The sequence below is a fragment of the Desmodus rotundus genome, chromosome 4, assembly GCF_022682495.2.
Source record: "Desmodus rotundus isolate HL8 chromosome 4, HLdesRot8A.1, whole genome shotgun sequence".
In the NCBI taxonomy this organism is placed as follows: Eukaryota; Metazoa; Chordata; class Mammalia; order Chiroptera; family Phyllostomidae; genus Desmodus; species Desmodus rotundus.
Genome location: NC_071390.1, coordinates 146,793,281 through 146,800,144, shown reverse-complemented (window position 1 = coordinate 146,800,144; position 6,864 = coordinate 146,793,281).

Sequence of the window (6,864 nt, the reverse complement as noted above, 5' to 3'; positions counted from 1 at the left end):
TGGAGATGGAGAGTGATGATAGTCGTAGTGTACAATGATATGAATGTACTTAATGCCACTGAACTGTACATTTAAAAGTGGTTAAAATGGTAAATTTTATGTTATGAATATATTATCAAAATAAAAATATTATTTACAATATCCCCAAATATCTAGGAATAAAATTAATGAAAGATGTGCAAATCCTCTACAATATATTGCTCAGAGAATTTTTAAAAACACCACAAAACATTGCTAAGAGAATTTCAAAAACACCTAAATAAATGGAGAGAATTAGCATATTTGTGAATAGAAAGACCCAAAATTATTAAGGTATCAAGTCTGCTGAGTTGACCTGTAGATTCAATGCAATCTGTCCCAACCCTGAAGAATTTTTTTAAATAAACAAGCTGATTATAAAACTTACATGAAATGTAAAAGATCTATATAATCAAAACAATCTTAAAGAAGGAAAAGGAGGAGGAAGAAGAAAATGAATAAGAGAAAGAAAAGAAGGAGAAGGGTTTACCTTACCATGTTTCAACACATACTATAAAGCTATAGTAATTTAAAATCCATGGCACTGGCGTAAGAATAGACAAATAGGTTAATCAGACAGAATCAAAAGTCCAAAAGTAGTCCCACACACATATAATCACTTGATTTTTCAGTAAAGGAACCAATAAAATTCAGTAAGGGGAAGAAAACTTTTCTGTATAGCGTGGAACAACCAGATTTTTTTGTTACCCCACACTACACACGCGCACATGCGCACACGCATGCAAAAATAATTCTGATGGACATGGGTCAAATACTGAAGTGTGAATGCTAACACTGTAAAGGTTTGGGAGGGAATCATAAAATAATGTCTTTGGTAACTTTGGGGAAAATATCTTGGCTAAGACACAAAAAATACTAATTATGTGAAAAAAATGTGATAAAATAAGACATCAAAATTTAAAACTTTTGTTCATCAAAAACATCATTTGCAGAGTGAACCCATCATATACAGACTGGGAGAAAATATTCACAGTGCATATATTTAACAAAGGATTGGTATGAAAAATACATAAGTAATTCTTACAAATCAACAATAAATAGATAATCATAAAAGTACATAAGAATGGTCAATAAATACATTAAAAGGTATGCAACATCATTAGTCATCAGGAAATTTAAATTAAACCACAGTGGATATCAAGAGACCACCACCAGAATGGCAAAATTAAAAAGACTAGGGGTGGGTAAGAATGTAGAGGAGCTGGAACTTCTGTGTATCACTGGTGAGAGTGTGAAACAGTATAATTAGTTTGGAAAACTGGTTAGCAGTTGCTAATAAAGTGAAACTTATACTTACATTACAATTTAGCAATTTTACTCTTAGGCACAGCCTGAAGAGAAATTAGTCGATATGCCCACAAAACCTTGTTCAGAAATGTTTTTAGCAGCTGTTATTCATAAAGACAAAGCATGGTGAGCACTTAAATGAGTGTCAACAGTAGAATGAACAATTGGAATATAGTCACACAAAGGAATACTGCTGAGCAATAAGGAGAAACAAACTACTGCTACACGTGGAAAAAAAATCTCAGATGCATTGTGCTAAGTGAAAAAAAGCCAGCATTGAAGGCAACGTGTGTGATTCATACGACACTTTGGGAAAAGGCAAAACCATGGGGAGAAAGAAGAGAGCAGTGGTTCCTCGGGGGAGGGGAGGGGGTTGGGTTACAGGTGGAGAGCATTTGACTCTAATGTGAAATTTGGGGACCAACAGAACTCTTCTGCATCCTGATTGTGGAGGTGGTTACAGGAATCTACGTAAGTGTTAAATTCATAGGATGTATACAAAGAAAACATGAATTCGACTGTATGTAACTTTAAATCCACTTACATGGAGTAAAAGCCAGATGCACAACAGAAAGCAAAACTGAAAAACAGACCAAGCTAATCTATGAAAGAAAGAAAGAAAGGAAGCAAAATAGTGGTTAAATTAGGGTAGTGAAAAAGGGAACTTTCCAGGGTAACAGACAAGTTCTAAATCTTGATGTGTGTGGTGGTCACATGGCTGTTTATACAGAGAATAACGTCACTGAGCTTTATATTTTATTTTATTTTTTATAATTTTTATTAACTTTATTGGGGTAACATTGGTTAATAGGATCATATAAGTTTCAAGTGTATATTTTTATGATACAAAATCTGTATATTGCACTGTGTGCCCACCACCCAAAGTCAAACTATCTTATGTCATTGTGTATCAGGCACTCTCCACCCTCCACCACCCCCCACGCTGAGCTTTATATTTTAGATTAGTTCACTTTGTTATATTTAATTTTACCTTAGTCACATGTTGTAAAAAATGTTTTATACTGATGATCACATGATTGTGAAGAGAATTCTCAAACATTCTTTCTTGTTCTCCCACAACTGAATTTTAATCAATGCATTTAAATCTCCAGATTTTTTAGTTTTAAGCTTCCCCCTGGTAGGAAATTAGGTACCTAAGAAGCTTTTTAATTCTGTCAAATATTAAGAACAGAAGCCAACACCACTGACTGGTGCTGACTGACCTGTTCACTTATTACTAAAAACAGCCTTGGGCTGGGGCCTGGGCTCTCACTGACCTCTTCACAGAGCTGTTGTTCATTGTAGTTAAATAATAACTCAACAGCAGTATGTGACTCAGCCAAAGCATTGGTAATCTAGTAGGTACATGTTTGCTTCTTGGACTAGAGGCACAAGAAATATGCTACATTAGTTTAAAGAAAAAAACACCTCAAATCTTCTGTAAAGGGTATATTACTTTTCTAGTTTTAGAAAACAAAAATTGTTTTAAATATCCTTGATTTAACAGAAATCAAAGAAATACTGCATTGTCAGCATGAAAATCTAGAAAATGATACAGTAAGAAAGCATATTAGCCATCAAATTAGCTATTAAATGGGCAACTCCCTTTCACTCTGTGAATTCATAACCCTCACGGGGAGTTTTTAACTTAAGGTGCTAAGGTCACATTAATTAAGCTTAACTGCCCTTTACCAGTTAAACAGCTAACTTGTAAAGATGCAGCTGCTTCAATAGATAGATAAATCTATCTATTGAAAATCTATTTACTTCTAGATATATATATATACGAAGTTATCATCAGTTTTTTCCTTTATTTTAATATTGCCATTGCTCCTGCCAGACTGCATTACAAGCATAGTCATTAGTGGGTAAATAGCCAATGGTACAGCCTTTCCATTCACGTGTGCAGGCGGTTCCACACTGAAGAAAATGGACATAAAACTGCAGCATCAGCCTTGTACATTTGAATACTCCTCTTGAGCAGTGGACATTTTTCACATGTCTTCTGAGGCTGGGTCTCTGGGATGCCTAACCTCAAACTGTTAAGTAAGGTCAAGTTGAGTATCCATGTTCACACCAACAAAGCGAGAGCCTGACACAAAGAAATATCAACTATTTAATCATTGTTTCGTGTCCAGTTAGACCTCCCATTTACTTCATTGTTCCTCCTCCAGCCGCCTGGAGCCCACACTGCGATCACATCACTCTGGCAACTTGTGAATAGCCTCTACCCAAAAGAGACACCGTTTCTTCCCTGTGCTTTCTTTACTCGGCTGTTTCATAAACAGCAGGGTGGCTGGGAATGAGCTTGGGAGGAGCTGGGCTGGCCTGCAGTGCATTTGCACACCTCAGGGGGGTCACCCGATCCCTACAGAGCTCCTGAATAGGTTGCTAGGACCTTGACACTGTTCTGTGCAATCACTGTTCTGGGGCAGCCAGGCTGCATCCCAGAGGAAATGAAGTGCTAGCAGTTTGAGTCACAGTGAAGCCAGGACAGCTTCAATTACTAATTTCAGACCACTTGGTCTGGGCTTAAACTCCCACTGTCCTGCGACAATGTCCCAAAATTCCAAAGGTAAGTCGAGAGCGCCGTCAGAACACATTTCCTTTTATGTGGGGATGTGAAGCTATTCTTCTTCTTGCACAGTAACTCTTAACCAGCTTTCTCATTCATGACTTCTGGTCTTTCAGGTTCTTAAATAAGGGAATGAAAGATTTTTTTTTTTCTTAAGTTAAAAGGGAGGGAAAAAGAGAAGAAAGAACTCCATATCAGTATATGTGACCTAGAACAGCAAGTGCAAAATTGGGGGAAGTCTGCAGTCCCAGAGACCTGGGAAGAAGAGCCATCGGCAGTGCCCCCACTGTCCTGAATAGGAGAAGAGGGGACTGTGAATTTCCAGGGGTCCACGCCCACTCACTTCACTACCTGCAGAGAATGGTCAGGAGACGCTGCTCTTCTGTGGTCCCCAACTGGACACAGGCACTATCACAGATGCCTTGATGACAAAGTCCTGGGCAGAGTAACACTGGGGTCCAGACTGAGTACCCATTTCACCTCCATTTTCTACAGAACACCGACCTTTAAAGAAATGAAGGAACTTTGGTTGTATTTACCTCCACTGATCATGTTTCTTTCCCTCTAAGATGGCTGACCCACAGCATCACCACACCCTCCTTTCGTTCGTCCCACAGGCTGGCTGTGCCACCGCCTGGCAGAGAAAACAGGATTTGGACAACATCCAGTCACCTCTGCACAGCCTACAGAAGCAGGTCAACGCGTTTGCCTGGTCAGTGATGTGGATACTGAATCTGGAAGCTAAAGGGGACACTCTGCTCCAGGGCTTGTCTGGTCTCAGCAGTAGTCATCTTGCTCAATGACAAGGACAGAAATCATAAGTGCACCCTCCTCGAGGGACCAGGAGGGCTCTCCTCAGTGTCTGCCCAGCCTGTAAGGACAGGCCTCACTGGGATGGCGTTTGCATAGCCATAACATGTCCTCCCTAAGCCTCCAGGCTTTGGAGCTGGCCGCCCCTGAGACTCACCAGTTACCTTCCTAGGGGAGCAGAAAAAAGGCATCTGGGGGCAAAGTCTTGGAGGAACACATACCACAGTCACAAATAATTTACCCACAATGTGAAGGGGCACATCTGTTCCCAATTAAAAATATATCTGGAAGCCAGAGATCTTGATTTCAAACACATACAGCAGTAGAAAAAGAACTTTCAGCAAATAAGATCTAGTACATAATTAGGCATATAAGGCTTTGTTAGAATGCATATACACATATATAATATATACAATTTGTATATTAAATATACAATGTAATGTACTAGAAACTCTTTTACTTGATAAAAGTATATCATGCATCATGCAAATACACAGAAACATGTAATAAGTTCTTACTGTCATTCCGTGTCAATAATAAAATTCTAGGCTTACCTGAAAGTGAAAAAAAGTCATAACTACACATAACTCAAACTTTACATTTATCCAGCTTAACCACAAAAAAAATACACATTTGTATTACACATTAATTTCCTTAAAAGATCTTCAAGGCCATCATTATAAAAATGATAGTAAATTAACAGCCCTTTGGCTCTACAGGGAACAGTATGGCAAATTGTTACAACAAATACAAAGGATTTGCTGTAGTATCATCTACCAAAACCAGAGGAAACCAGTACCAAAACCAGAGGAAAGATTGATGGGAGAACAATACAGAAAGTTCCTACAATATTATCTATTCTTTCTACAGGTTTTCTTACAAATTCTCTTCTGGCTTGTTCTTCTGGACTATCTTATGCTAAGATAGTGAATAAGCATTCTTTCATAACATGAAATAGGAACACTTTTTATCTGTTTTTCCTTGTCTACATTATGTGGATTAGTTTCCATGACAACACCAGCTGCTTAGTCACATTATGCCTTTCCCCCAATGTTGTGACCCACAGTGAGCCCTCATTCAATTTTTAAATAGATGACCATTTATAAATAAATCTTTGCAGGAACTATTCTGCTGTTTAGTTCTGTCTAGTATTTAAATATCTGGAGAAGTGGGTTTCTGTATTTTGTAGTATAGTGGAAGACGGTGATGGGGCGTGGGCCTTGGAAGTCATTCCTAGCATCCTGGCATCATTGATTCAGTAGGGCTGGCTCCCTAGAGGTCAGTCCAACTACAGTGTGACTCTCCCAGCCCCCAGCATCCTCAGGTCCACACAGACTTAGACACATTCATCACAGGGAGAACATTCTTGAGGCTGTGTGGCAACTAAAGCTTTATTTGTTAAAGGTTAATCCAAGGCTGCAGCAAAAATACTCAATAAGGGGTTATTAAATTTTCTTATTAAGTATAATCAGGGACCTTTGTTGTCTGGTTGTCAGGTTAAATCCATGACTGGGAAAAATTCCTCTGAAGACAAAAAAGCACAGTGTTATGACTACAATCATATATCAACATAGTCTGTCACTTGCACTTGAGAGTTCTTTAATCTTAATGAAAAGTATCAAGTGTTGAGTGTGCGCTTTATAACTTATTCAGAGCCACAAGCCCAGGGAGCTTGTTCGTTATGTCAGAAATGCCCTTCATTGATGTCATTGACTGTGGGCTAGGGCTTGACAGGAGGGTGACAGGCCGTTATCTCCACATCAGGCAAGGCTCCTACTAGGGTCCCCTCCCTACCAGTTCTGGATCCTTCAGTTAGAGGACATGTCTCATACTCAGAGACATTCAGAATTAAACGCACAGTAACCACAGACAATCAAGGGCCTCACAGATCATATGTCCAGACCATTTATTTATATAAGTAAGGGCCTTGACACCCAGAAAAGTGAGAATTTCTGAGAATGGGGCTGAGCTCAAACCAGAAAGCAGGCCCCCAAATGCTGGCCAGCTGCAGGAAACAGGAAGGCACCCGGGCACCAAAGCCGGTTAGAGTTTCATTGTATGAATTTTGGGGGAGCTACAAACCTTCAGTCCCTAACAAACCTGAAATCAGTCAGACAAATTTTGATAAAAAATCTTATTCATATACACGCACA